Here is a 15,810-nt window from a genome sequence, read left to right as displayed (position 1 = left end):
ATATTGTGAGTTTGTAAATAGTCATACATCTGGAATAATATATAAAAGTCCACATTTAAATTAACTTCTAAATTAAATCTTGGTACTTTTGAATGTACTTGATTGATGAAATTAATACTACCATTAAAATGGCTGTAAAATAAACAGTATATTCTGGAAGACCCTGCTGTACCCACGGTAATCACTTGCAACTTTTTAAATGTAGATGGAAATGGTAGAAAAACGTCTGAAGAAAAAAAAGATGCAGTAGAAGAGTAGATGAGAATATGGACAAAAAGGGAGATCAAAGGCATCTGAAACATAAGAAAGATGCCATCTGCCATGGTTGCCTTTGAAGCTGGGGGGAAAGGCCACTGGAGTAAGAAACAGAAAATCTCTAGAAGCTGCAAATATACCACTGAGCTCTCTGTGAGGCATGAGGAACCTAAGTCCCACAAAGACAAGTGATTTCATGATGTCAGCAACCTGAGTGAGATGAGGAGCTGATTCATTTCTCAAGACAGCAAGAAGGAATACAATCCTGCCAATCTTGTGAAATCACTGGGCAGAGAGTTAGCTGCGCAGAGGTGTGCTGAGACTTCCGAATTACAGAACTGTGAGTTAATAGCATGTGATGGTTTGGAGCTGCTAAATGTGGGGCAATTTGTTCCACACGCAGGAGAAAACTAATTCATGCTAGCAAGGGCCAGAAAAAGAGGCAAAATGAGTGACTGGGGTAGGAAGGACCCAGTACTGCATCCTGAATTTTTAAAAATCATTTTACTAAGTGAGGCTTTAAAACATTCACCAGAAAGTATAGAGTTAATTATCAGGGTTCATTAATGCAATTTCAAAGTGTCTGGGTTTGCTTAGGGAAATCGGGAGAACACACAATATTATTTGCATGTGTTTGAACCTGATGTCCAATGTTTACTGATCATTTTATAGTGACAATACAGCTGACTTGTAGTCATTTTCACTTGGATTGAAAGGTGTATGGTATCAGCATGTCTAAACTGTAGTTTATATATGCATATTCCAAAAGCTTCAAGGTTTTTTTTTTTAACTTTCTAAATAAAATTTTCAAGTTGCTCTGTTGTGGTACAGTGATGAAATTGCTTTTCACCCTTTGTGCAGCCCATTGGAGACAATTCTGCACTCATGTCAAGAAAAACACTTCCTAGGGAGACAGCTATTATATGAGAATGCTTAATAATCGATGGACTTTTAGAAATAAATAAAAGAACAGACTTTAAAATGTCAGTAGTTTTCTTTTATAACCCCATAATGCATCTGTCAGTGTCTAGTATTACGAAGCTGTCGGGATGCAATAGGAAAATAGTGCTGAGCTGCAGACAGTTCTGGATTTGAACTGAGTCTCTACCACTTGCTGCTTTTGCTGTAGAATGAGTCACCCAAACCTGGCACTTCAGGAGTCTTATCTTTTCAGTCAGGATAATTTTTACTTCCCAGAGCAGCCATAGAGATTGAGCCAAACCATAAAATAATGCCTGTAGCAAAGTGAAATAAAATTCACCTATTATCATATAGTACAATCTCAAGAAACTATAAATGTAATATACCCACAGTTCCTCACAGAAATAGAAAAAATATCCTAAAAGTCATATGAAATTGCAGATGATACTGATAGCCAATCACAATGCTGGAAAAGTTAGCACACCATACTTCAAGTTGTAATACAAACTACAGCAATGCTCAATACATGGTGCCAGAAAAAACAGACATGTAAATCAATAGAATAAAATTGAAGATACAAATATGAGTACTGTAATGACAGCTATCTCATATTTGATAAAGATGTAAAAAAAAATGTACTAAAGAAAGGAGAGCATCTCCAACAAATGGTGCTGGGAAGAGTGGATGTCCACACTCAGAAGATGAGATTAGACCCATATCTATCACTGTGCACAAAAATCAGCTCCAAATGGATCTATGACCTTAATATAAAACTGAAGTTCTGAAATTTCTGAAGAAAATATAGGCAAGGCCTTACAAGATATAGGTGTAAGAGAGGACTTTCTTAACAGGGCTCCATTTGCTCAAGAATTAAGGAAAACAATGAGCAAACTGGATGTCATAAACTAAAAAGCCTCTGAACAGCAAAGGCAACAATTGAGTAAAGAGGAAGCACACAGAGTGGGAGAAAACCTTTGTCCACTATACATCTGATAGATGGTTACTATCCAGAATAAATGAAGAACTCATAAACAGAGTAAAAAAAATGATCCCCAATTAAAAAGTGGGCTCTTGGTCTGAACAGAAGGAATACACAAAACAAGGATAAGAAATTATAAGACATGTTCAACATCCTCAACAATTAGGGGAATGCAAATTGCACTACTTTCAATTATCATCTTACTACAGCCATGATGGCTAAGAGCAAGAAAACAACTGGCAATGAATGCTTGTAATGAGTGGAAAAAAGGAGACCCTATTCACTGTGGGTAGGATTACATCTTGGTGTGGGAACTTTGGAATTCAGTGTGGAGCACTATCATGAAGCTAAAAGTAGATTTCCCATATGATCCATCCATTTCACTTCAGAATATGCCTAAAGGGCTCAATATCCTACTCCACAGATACTTGCCCAGTCCTGTTCATTGTTGCTCCATGCGCAATAAGTGGGACATAGAAACAATCTAATCAACTAATGAGTGACCAGTGAAAATTTGGTATTATACAATATCGAATACTATTCCACAGTAAAGATAGATCATATTGAGTATTTTAACTCAGAATGAGAAAGACAAACATCACATGTTCTTTCTTATTTATGGATCCTAGTTCTGAGTCTTTAGATGGAAATATATAGCCTGGAATAACCACAGAAATCAGAAAAGTAAAAAGAAATCATGGGGTTGAGGGGAGTGTGGAAGGGATCTTTAGAGAGGGAGATAGTAGGACACAGTTTCTATAATGTGGGAAATAAGAAAAAATGGAGTGAAGACTTTATCTGGGGAGAGAGCAGGGGGCCAATACAGGAGAGAGATGAAGGATAAGTAACACTGGGATGTTTGAAAAATCCTCAGAGAAGCATATTGATGTTTCGTTAATTTACACATATGACATATAAGTTGTTGTGCATACATATATGAATAATTTAAATGAAGTTATGCCACTGGGATGATAATGATCCCCTGAAAAGCAATAACCTAGCTAACAAAAACCCTGGTACCTGGCATGGGAAACTTCCCTTCCAGTTATTGGCCAGGGTAGTCTAATAGAGTCCAAATACAAGGTCCACTATTGCTCTTGCAATGGGTTGCCTACCATGACTTGAAGGTAAGACCCTACTGCTAAAGATACTGCATGCTTCAGATACAGGACTTACTTGGAGAAATCAAACTAGAACTGACCTAGAAACCTTATCTCTGAGGACTAGCTCTCACAGTATCAGAAGATGCTACATAAGTTTCCAAGACAGGAAAGCAAGTCCCATCCAGTAGTAAAGCCTATGAAGCCAAGGGTACAATAGCAGCAGTTCTGTCTGTAGCATAACCAACAGCAGTCTAAATTGACTAAAAGCCTGCTCAGAAGGAGACAATTGACGCAGGCAATTCTATCAAAATTCTATGAAGTGCTGTAACCTAGCCAACTTCTAGAGGCTGATGAAATCATGGTTCCTAATAAACAGACTACAACTACTGCTTTCCTAGACCAGCATAATTTCAAATACATTTTGTGTGTGTGCACACGCGCATGTGCATGTGCATGTGCGTGCGTGCGTGCGTGTGTGTGTGTGTGTGTGTGTGTGTGTGTGTGTGTGTGTGTGTGTATAAAACAATAAGTAATAATAATAATTAAGGCAAAGAGGCCATAAAGTTGAGAGAGAGAATCAAGGAGTTGTGGACAAAATTTTGGGTAGAATATGGAGTGGAAATGATATAAATACAGTACTCAAGAATAGATATCGAGACCATGATTGGAAAAAGCACAGGGACAAACAGCCAAACTAGTGGAAACACATGAACTGTGAACCAATAGCTGAGGAGCCCCCATGGAACTGGAGCAGGCCCTCTGGATAAGTGAGACAGTTGATTAGCTTGAACTGTTTGGGAGGCCCCCAGGCAGTGGAACCAGGACCTGTCCTTGGTGCATGAGCTGGCTTTTTGGAACCTAGGGCCTATGCTGAGACACTTTGCTTAGCTTTGGTGTAGGGAGGAGGGAACTGGACCTGCCTCAACTGAAATTACCAGGCTAGGCTGACTCCCCAGGTGAGACCTTGCCTTGGAGGAGGTGGGAATGGAGGGTGCATGGAGGTGGGGAAGGCTGGGGTTTGGTAAGAGGGAGAACAGGGGAATCCATGGTTGATATGTAAAATTAAATTAATTATAAAATAAAAATATAAAAAAAGTTACATTGAAAAAAGGATAAAATTCTCAAAAAAATGAAGATTAAAAAAAAAAGAAAAAAGGTGTTTGATCATGTTGGGATCTTGAGATGGCAAATTATCTTGCCTGAGACCTAAATAAAATCCAAAGTGTCCAAATAAATAATGAACAGAATAATAGAACCAAAGAGGAAAAGACATAGTGACCAATGGATAGAGAGAATAAAGGAGCCATTATCAGAAGGAATTTGTTAGTTATTAGAGGTCAGTAGACCAGTGCTTCTCATGGAGAATAGAGCCCAGTCTTACTGATATCTAATGTGCAGAACTGTGAGAGGATACACTGCTGTTGTTTTAAGGATCAGCATTATTTTGCGTGTGTGATTTGTTACAGAATCTACAGAAAACACACACTATACAAAACTTGTGAATATTAATTTGGTCTTATGTCTTTAAACATGTTTTCTCTGCATGTTAATTGTCCAAAGTGACTTTCACTCTCATCACAGAAATAAGTTGTTGTGACCCTTGTGTCATAATTCTGTGGTATAAATAGTCCATCTAGTGTCCATAAGTATTCAATAAATCTATGTAGTTAAAATTGTGCCTGTGCATGCTTCCTAACAATCAGCTATCTGCAGTGTATCAACCAGGGAAAACTGGGTCCTAAGATAGAGACAAAGTTTTATCCTAAATGTGACTATAATCTGCCCTGGCAGCCAGATATGATAAATGAAATTATGTTGAATATACTAAAAAGTGGAAAATCAAAGGATGAAGATTTATTTTTTACTATACATCCAGGAAAAGCTTCATGGAAGAATTCACACCTTAACTGAGTCTTCTGTAGAGTGAAGTTTCTCAGTCCCACCTGATCTGGCCCAGGCAGCAGCCATTTTTATAAAATAATCACTCAGATGCTTAACATTAATTACAAGCTGTGTTTGGTCTATGGCTCAAGCTTACTGCTAGCTAGCTATTACATCTTAAATTAACCCATTTCTATTCATCTCTATTTTGCCATGTTGCCTTGGCATTACAGGTCTACTGGCATCTTGTTCCTTGAGTGGCTGGATCACATCTGTCTTGACTCTGACCTTCTCTTTCTCCATCTATTCAGTTTGACTTTTCTTTCTGGCACTATCCTGCCTTGCCATAGGCCAAAGCAGCTTTACTTATTAAACAATAGTAGCAACATATTCACAGTGTACAGAAAGACATCCCACATCAAACTTTAAATAGCTTTGCCTCTCATTGGTGGAAGTCAGGGCAGGAACTAGCAGTGAACATTCAAAGAACTGTTGGACAGTTTGTAAGTGAGGATATATGAGGTCCAAGAAAGAGTGGGAGAGACAGGTGTTTTAACTATGGGAATAAAGATGCATGTTTTCATAACACACCACCTCTGGCTACTGTGTGATTACCTCATGCCCTTTAAAATTAAGTCTGCATGCTATAAAGACACCGTAGTGCTTATATTTTTAAACACTGGCATCAAGGGTCTACAAAATGGGTGAGGGTGCAAATACCATGTAGCATGTGATCAGAAATGTTTGAAAAATTAGATAGAAAAAGTGAAGAAACAAAAGGAAAATCTACAAGCTGCTGTCTAAATATTTCAGATTATTTTAATGATCAAATTCCTATGTGAATTTGATAGAACTGGAAAAAATACCAAATCACTTTGGTTTTTATGTATGCTTTTGAAAATTGTATGTTAGTATAAAGCCTCTGTGGCTTGAAAATATTCACATTATTATTTTTCCCATTTAGGAAGATTGGGTGTCAGTCCCAAACCAGCCAAGTTTTGATATGTTTTTCATTTAGAAGTCTGTAGAGAAGGCAGAAGTCATGCAGCCGAGGAAATGGTTCACAAAGCACAGCTTGCAGCTGTTTTCAGTTTGACCATTAGATTTTTTTACACATGATTTTCTCCAACTCAATCCACTGCTGTTCATGTTATGGGGCTAAATTGGAAGATCAATATTCATTATCCTCTGTGTAGATTAGCTCACCTTTTATGCTGATGTAGACCAACTCAGGGGAGGAAATGAGAAATAGGAAAACTGCTCAGGCAGATGCAAGAGAAGAAACAGATGACGCCATAGATGAGAACACAAGTACCAGACAGATTGTCCCTGGACTTCCTGTGCATCAACAGTGCATACACACACCTATTAAAGTGATTATTTGTATTCTACTAATCACTCTTTTGACATATCTCTTTGAAAGATGGTTGTGGAGAACCAGCTGCCGTATTATTGTAATCTTAAGTATTTCTAGATAATTGAGAAGCAGGAGAGATGACTCATTTGATGAAGTGCTTGCCTTGGAAGCATTAGGGCCTGAGCTTGGATCCTCAGAATCCATATAAAAATGGCTACAGGATCCTTTACCTATAATCCCAAAAATGACATGGTGGGATGCAGGGAGAGGTGGATCTCAGGAAATTCATAGGACTACTAGCCTGGCTTAAGTAGAAAACTGAGACAAATGAGATACCCTTTCTCAAACAAAAGATGGAGAAGATCAGAGGACTGACTTTCACATGTGCACAGCTGCATCCATGCACACACACACACACACTTAGAAAAAGAGAATTAGTTAAAAGGCTAGAAGACCTTCATAGGCATTTTAGAGGATTTTATACTATGCATTCATTCAGTAAAAATGACCACTATGGTGACTGTATCCATAATGATATAGATACAGACACAGCAGATGTAGTTCTAATTTGTGGTTAGGAGCCAGAGTTGTTCACCAGCGAATATCCTTTAATCAGTGATTTGCAGAGGTAGGACTCAAACTTAGGTCCAGGTCTTCTCCTTCTCCTTCTCCTCCTCCTCCTCCTCCTCCTCCCCCTCCCCCTCCCCTTCCTTCTTCTTCTTCTTCTTCTTCTTCTTCTTCTTCTTCTTCTTCTTCTTCTTCTTCTTCTTCTTCTTCTTCTTCTCAAACTTAGGTCCAGGTCTTCTCCTCCTTCTCCTTCTTCTCCTTCTCATTCTCCTTTTTTGCCTTCCCCTTCCCTCTTCTCTTCTCTTCTCTTCTCTTCTCTTCTCTTCTCTTCTCTTCTCTTCTCTTCTCTCTCTCTCTCTCTCTCTCTCTCTCTCTCTCTCTCTCTCTCTCGTTGATACTCCATTCAAAAAGTCAGACAAATTAGAAGATAAAGGTGGTTTGAATGACTGTAGACAACAAACAAATATAATCAAGACTCTCCCATTTCATTTTGTTTGGATATATGAGACCTGAGTTTTTAAACAATATACAAGGTATATTGAAAATACTTAGGAAATAATATTCATAAACCCAAAATTAATAGTGAAGAAATAAGTTTTCAGAATCATTATTATATTTTCAATCAGTTCTGGCATCTTATCAGCTGGGCTGCTCAGATCCCAAAGTTTTAGCAGGTGAGTCCATGATTACCAGGGCAGGGAGCTGGCAGCAGCCAGAACTGCAGCATAGCTGAGAGTTTATGTCCTAATCTGAAGTCAAGAGGAAGAGAGAGCTACAGCGGACCTGGTGTGGGCTTTTGAAACTTCAAAGCCCACCCTCAGCGTCACACTTCCAACAAGGCCACACCTCCTAATCCTTGCTAAACAATTCCATTAACTGGGAACCAAACACTCAAGTATATAAAGCTATGGGAGCCATTCGCATTTAAGCCACCAGAAAGGTCATGGAAACTGAGTCCCAAACATTTTGTAAATAATGATCATTTCTGTCATTCAATGAGAAGGAGCCACTGAGAAGGCTTTTATCCTGGCTCTGTACCAAGAAATTGCTTGATACAAAACTCACCCAGTACTCAACAAAACTGAGGGCAGTGGGGGCTAAGTTAACCAATGCAATACTGGATGCGAGCCTCCTACTAAATGCTTTCTTTTGTAAGTTTCCTTGGCTGTTGTGCCGCCTTCCAGAAACAAAAACAGTGACCAAGACCACCACAAACTTAGTAAGTCTAGATTGGATTACCTCTCAGCTCCTTTGAACTCTAAAGTATACTTCTATATTGCCTCACACTCAGCTTCTACAGCCATATTGATTCTTGCAGTGATTTGTAAGTAGTAAATATTTCCAACTGTGCAGACTATCACAATTCACCTCACATGTTATTAATGAAGCTCGATATTGTTTCTGATAATTTTCCAGCATGAATAATTATTCTTAATTTAGAGAAGGGATTTTCATTCTAACATTCATCCTCTAACTCCATTATTGTCATTTTAGCAAAATAGATTAAGAGAATTGCAATGGTTATTTTAAGGCATCCAATTAGAGGAGTAACATATCAAGAACGCCACAAATCTGTGATTAGAAAACACTTTATTATGCTCTTGAAAGATGAAAGTTTTTAGTTATTTTCTATGAAAAGAATCCTATAAATTTCAAAAGGGTTTTTACTATGAGCTGGAAGGGAAGATGAAACAAAATTAAAATGCTACATTAGATTTGAGGGTTGGATCACCGACAGTATTCACGATTCTGCATGTGCTTTCAGAAGCGGCGCTGCTTTCATTGTCTTTGCTTTGATATGGCTTGGCATCAGCTTCACGCACCAAATAGACTCTTCAGATGTTAGAACATTAAAAGAGAACCTAGAAATGTAAATGGGTTTAAAAGTAAACAATGGGTATATTTAATGTCCTTGTACTTGGAAAAAATAATGGAAACAGATTTTAAGGATTTTTAGATGACTGAATATTAAATTTTTGAAATAAAGAAAAAAAGAGTTTTAGTTAGATTTGTGAACACTCTTAGCATTTCACTAACACATTGTATTGCTATCAATATATGGAACTACAAATATGTGTATATACACATATATATTTACCTTCATTGTACATATACATGTGTGTTTACTATTTCTATATGTGATACAGAGTTATTTTAGAAGCAGCATCTTACTGGGAGAAAGAATGAGATCACAGCAAATGTTTATTATTTTCCAGTACTTTATTTTTCCTGCTTTTCACTTTTCCCCAAAAAACATAATATTTTTATTAATTTTTGGGAAGCTTGTACAATGACCCCGATCACACTCCCTCGCCATTCCTCCCAAGTCCACCCTCCCACTCTTGCACCCCCAATAAGAAAACTATCAAGTCCAATCTGTGTTGCCCATATACTCACTGGAGCATGGTCAAATCCCAGTGACCAGCCCCTTAAAAAAAAAAAAACTGAGTCCTCCCCTCTCCCCAACCCTCCAGAAGCTATCAACTATGAAGAGCTACACTGGAATCTTCATCATAGTTTTTAAGGACTCACATCAATAGCTTCCTGTCTAGACGGTTTCTTTGGGGGTGGGGACAGGGGAAGGAAGGTTGTCACAGAAGCCTTCAATGTCTCTCATTCTCAGTTATGAGTCTGCAGTCATTGATACCACTGCATAAAAAGCCTCCTTCCCTATAGCAGCCTGCAGCAGCTCAGATCATAAAGTCCCACATGGTTTCCAATGGCAGCACGGATCATGGACTTTAATGTGGTTGCCGATGGCAGCTCACATGACAGACATCAAGCTGATCCCCAGCAGCAGCATGTTGCCACCTCCCATCACAGAACTATTTATATGAGTCTTTCAAGTCACCCATACATGCTATTAGAGTGATATTCCTTTTTAAAGAGAACGCTATCTATCAAGTTGCTAACACTCTACACGTACGTACTTCTTATGCTTCTCCCAGCTGTCTCTTGACTTCAAGTTCATGACTTATCCTACAGCTGGAGTGTAAATGGCCAAAGATAGTATTCTGAAATACAGCACACAAAGGCAGCATCCATGGGGGGTTGAAACACTAATTGTCTTCAGGGGACACTGAAAGACCACTTTCAAAGCTCAAAGGATTGTGCATTTAAAAAGTAGCTCATCTTTTTTTACAAGAGGATGCTGGGAGAGCACACACTGTGAAAACCAATGTGGACATTTCATGATTGTAAGGACTTTTATAATTCCTGTAAATAGAGAAGATACCAAAAAGTCCCACTTGACACTGCTTTTCCCACAAGACAAGAATACTGTATAAACAAAGAGGCACTACACAAAAGGGGGATTGACAATCTCTTAAAAGAAAGAATGCTTGACATAAAAGGGAAGCATTTCAAAGGAAGTTTTCACATTAAAAATTAGTAGAAAAAATTTAGTGTTCAAGAAGGAAGAAATAAAAAATGCAACCAAGATTAAATGCTTTTTAAGTGTTTAGTATATTTTCTGACCTCATGAAGAAAAATGGAGATAAAACAGTGGGATTAAAGGTAAATACAGAATGAAGTAAAGGAGATATAGACAAGATAGTTGTCAATGAGCTCATTAGATGAAATATAAAGAATTCATGTACAAAATATCCCTAAGTATTATATTACATAAAATTTATCCTGGAAAGGTGATTCTTTGGGATGTGGACAGTACAAGAGGCTGCTAAAAGAACATTTATAATCATGGATCATATGCAAGGTACAAACAGGCTGAGGTGAGAAGTATGTATGCTACATTTGATGGTCACTCTGCCCTTTTCTAAAATAAATTTATGTAACAACTATTTTGATGATAACACAGATTGAATTTTGTTTATGCTTTCTTCTGTTTCCAATAATTAAAATATTAAAAAAGAAATAACTTTTCCAATATTAAAAAAGAAGTATGGAAGCAGATGCAGAGATCCATGGCCAAGTCTCAGGTGGAGCTCCAGGAGTCCAATTGCCAAGAGAGAGGAGGGATTATATGAGCAAGAGATATAGAGACCACAATTAGAAACAACTAGTCAAACTAGTGGAAACACATGAAATGTGAACCAATAGCTGAGGAGCCCCATGGTACTGGACTAGGCCCTCTGGATAAGTGAGACAGTTATTTAGCTTGAACTGTTTAGGGGGCCCCCAGGCAATGAGACCAGGACCTGTCTTTAGTGCATGAGCTGGCTTTTTGGAACCTAGTGCCTATGCTGAGACACTTTGCTCAGCCTTGGTGCAGGGAGGAGGGGCTTGGACTTGCCTCAACTGAATGTTTCAGGCTCTGCTGTCTTCCCAGAGGAGACCTTGCCTTGGAGGAGGTGGGTTGGGGAGCAAGGCTGGGGGGTGGGAGGAGGGAGGACAGGGGAAGTCGTGGTTGATATGTAAAATGAATAGAAAATCTCTTAATACCAAAAAAAGAAGTAACTTCTTACAGGATATATGGAGCAGGCTATCTGCCTTCATAAGGGTTCTTCCCAGATAGCTGGTTCCTTCTACCAGTATAATGTACAATCCTTAAATTCCTTTCTTCTCTAAAAGGCTTTAGCTAACAATTCTGTCACAGCTTATGAGAGAGAACTATGCTTTTTATCTAATCATACACCTTTAGAAGCAGATACAATTTTTGTGGGCACTGGAGCTTGTTTGCAGAAAGATAGCTTTAAGGAGATTAATATAAAATGATAAATTCAAAATGAAGCAAAGGGCCTTGGGAAGTAAACAACACATCTAAGGGTTTATGTCTCATTAACTTTTAGGCAAATTAGCCCCTGTAATGTATTTGCTGCAAATAGCTCCTCTTCTACCCAAAACTAGGAGGTGCAGGAGTATATTCTGTTCTGCCCCTATGTCATGGCTAACCTGTCAAAGATGAGGGCAATGCAGGACAAATATCTTAAATTCTAACTACAGTTCTAAGGTATATGCCAGAGAGTTAGAAGAAGGTAGCCTAACTGGTCCTTTTTCATTTTATTTTCCATTTTTAGAACTCATATTTATAAGAGAAAGACAGAGGTCTATTGAAAACAATTTTTTCAACAAATCAAAACACAAAGAATTCTAACGCTTTTCCCAAAAATATAGTTTGATGATGTATAAGAGAATAAAGTGATATAGAATATGCAGATTGTTCTTGGATAGCCTGTCTAAATATTTAATAACCTATAGATGTTCAGACTCCTAGACTATCTTGGTCTAGGAATTACACATGAAAAAGTCTTCAAGTCCTGTGTCCTGAAATTGATAATCATAAGTGAAGAGAGAGATTACTGATGTTTACCCTACTAAACTGTTTGGTAGAACAAGCATTACATGAGCTTCAATGGTCCTAGTTGATTCAACTTCTTAATGACTGAACACAAAAGATTTGAGTCATTTTATAACTATAGCTCTGTAGTAGAGCTTGAAATCAGGGATGGTGATACCTCCAGAAGTTCCTTTATTGTATAAGATTGTTTTAGCTATCCTGGTTTTTTCTTTGTTTGTTTGTTTGTTCGTTTTCCCATATGAAGATGAGTATTGTTCTTCTGAGGTCTGTGTTGGAATTTTGATGGGGATTTCATTGAATCTGTAGATTACTTTTGGTAAGGTGACCTTTCTTCTATGTTAATCCTACTGATTCCATCTTATACCTGTTAGAATGGCTAGATCAAAAGAAAAATGACAGCTTGTGCTGGAGAGGAAGTGGAGCAAGAGGAACACTTGTGCACTGCTCGTGGGAGTGCAAACCTGTAAAGCTACTTTGGAAATCGATATTGTGTTTGGGAATCAATCTGCCTCAAGACCCAGCTATGCCAGTCTTTGGGCATATACCCAAAGAATGCTCAATCATATCATAAGTATACTTGCTCAATTATGTTCATAGCAGCATTATTCATAAAAGCCAGAACCTGGAAACAACCTAGATGCTCCTCTACCAAGAATGGATAAAGAGATGAGGTACAGTTATACAATGGAGTATTATTCAGCTGTTATAAACAATGACATCAGGAATTTGAAGGTAAGTAGATGGAACTAGAAAAAAAAATCAGCCTGAGTAAGGTAACCCAGACTCAGAAAGACAAAAAAGGTATATACTCAGATTTTAGCTGGAAAGTAAAGGATAACCTTGAAACATTCCACAGCACCAAAGAGGCTAGGTAACAAGGATGCCCCAAAGAGGGATGAGTAGATTTCCCTGGAAGGGAAAATAGAAGGGATCTGGGTAAGCTGGGGCAGGTTGAGATGAGAACATGAAGGATTAGGTTGGGGGCAGGATAAAGCGGGGGAGTAATGAGAGAGATATCTTCATGGGGGGGGAGGATTTCGGTGTCAGATAGAAACTTAATGCAAAGGAAACTCATGTAAATCTACAAGAAAGATCTCAGCAAGAATTCCTAGCAATAGTAGAGAGGTGCCTAAACTGGCCTTCTCCTGTAATCAGATTGGTGACTACCCTAATTGTCATCAGACGAGCCTTCATGCAGTAACTGACGGAAGAAGGTGCAGAGATCCATGGCCAAGCACTGGGCTGAGTTCCAGGAATCCTGTTGAAGAGAGGAAGGATTTGTAAGAGTCAGGGGGTTCAAGGTTATCCCAAGGGAAACCACAGCGACAACTACCTGGGCTCATAGAGCTCACAGACACTGGAGAAACAGTTATGTAGCCTGCGTGGTACCAATCTAGGCCATCTAAAAATGTGAGAGTTGTGGTAGTTTGGTCTACTTGTGGGACTCCTAGCAGTGGGATAGGGGCCTGTCCCTTATGCTTTGGAAGGATGTTGGGAACTTATTCTTCATACTAGGTTGCCTTATCAAACCTAATACAAGGAGAGGAGCTTAGTTCTACCGTAACTTGATTTGCCATGCTTTGTAGAACCCGTGGGAAGCCTGCCCTTTTGGACAAAAAAGAGAAGGAATGGATTCTGGGGTGGAGGGGCAGAGGAGAGTTTGGAAGAGGTGATGGAGGAGAGGAGGGAGAGGAAACTGTAGTTGGGATGTAAATAATGAAGTATTTAATTAATAAAAATATTGAGTCATGCTGATGTAACCAACCAAAGGGCATCAGCCATGGGGCAGGGGTAACTTGGTGTCATGTCCTAAGGTCATAATAGTAGAAAGAATACATATATATATATATATATTATATATATATATATATATATATATATATTCCTGTGACAGTCAAACAAATCAATTTGTTATATAGTTTATATAGTTATAGAGTTATTTAGAAGTTGCCTGTGTTTTCTTGGGGAAGTCCCTAAAGTAAATTAGGCTTGTGCATAGATTAGGCTACAGCATTATAAGAAATATTGTACTTGCTTCGTAAGTATCTTAGTTGGCTATGTTATGTATTTGTATCTTTCTCAATTGCATGCTAATGAGAAAAGTATTGCTTTTCAATGGTCTAGCCTATATCCAGAAGTTTTTTCATCTATTTACCTCTGGCCTTTTTAAACTTTCAGGTCTTACATAAGGCCTTTGATTCATTTTAACTGTTTTTTGGTGAAGGGTAACAGATATGTATCTACTTTCATTTGATCACATCTGTAAATCTAATTCCCAGCATGATTTGTTAATGAGGCTGTTTTATGTCTACTTTGTCAAAAGGTAGTAACCGAGTTCATTTCTTCTTGGTTTTCTGTCCCAATATCTACGTTTTACCAGGGCCATGCACTTCTTGTTACTGTAGCTCTATTGAGCACTTTGAGATCAACATTGTGACACCTTCACCTTTGTTCTTTGTGTAAATAGGTAAATGGGTAAAGATTACTTTACCTACTCTGGGCTTTTTGTGTGTCTCCATAAATTTTTAGGATTTTTTTCTCATTCTATGAAGAATGTCATTAGAATCATAATGTGGATTACACTGAGTCTCTGAGTTGCTTTTTGTTAATCTAGTCATTTTTACAGTATGAACTCTGCCTACTCATGAGCAGAGAAATATCAATAGCATAGTAGATTTTTTTTATGCAAAATTGGATAAAGAAAACTAAGAAGATTCTGACAGCAAGGAAACAATCATCAGAGGAAAGAAATAAGCTATACAATGGGAAAAAACTTCACATGTCTCAGACAGGTGAGTTATATCTAGGGTTCATAAAGAACACAAACATCAAGAAACCAAAATATTCAATTAGTCATTAGACTAATAAGGTGGATCATCAGTTATAAAACCTGAATATAATCAAGTTCTTTTTTATAAAATAAGTGGTAAAAAAAGGAATATAAATTGACAATAAATGTTTAAAAACTGATCAACATCTGAGATTCACAAGTTAAATGCTTTCAGACTCCTTTTCACCCAGTAAGATTGGCCATAATGAAAACAAATGCAGGTAAAAATGTAGGGAAAAAGAAACCCTTGTTCACTTCTGTTAAGAATATAAACTGGGACTGGAGAGATGGCTCCGCAGTTAAAGGCACCAGACAATCTCCCAGAGGAATGTCTGTGAGCTCACAACCTCAGCCCACTGGATCTAATACCTTCTCTTGGCCTCTGCAAGGCACAGGGCACACACATAGTGCACATGCATTGCACACACTGATGCAAAAACTCACTCATAAAAATAAACAGATACAGGTTTGACTTAATACAATTTTATAATCACTATAGAATCTGTATGGAAGCTTCCTGGAAAAGTGAAAATAGATCTACCATGTGATCAGCTATAGTATTTTTGAGGGTCTATACTGAAAAAAGTAAGTCAGTCTACCTCAGATATTATTGCATGACTATGTTTATTGCTTCACTGTTTGATCACATTAGCCAGAATA

The sequence above is a fragment of the Peromyscus leucopus genome, unplaced genomic scaffold, assembly GCF_004664715.2.
Source record: "Peromyscus leucopus breed LL Stock unplaced genomic scaffold, UCI_PerLeu_2.1 scaffold_463, whole genome shotgun sequence".
Taxonomy (NCBI): Eukaryota; Metazoa; Chordata; class Mammalia; order Rodentia; family Cricetidae; genus Peromyscus; species Peromyscus leucopus.
This window is presented reverse-complemented; position numbering follows the sequence as displayed.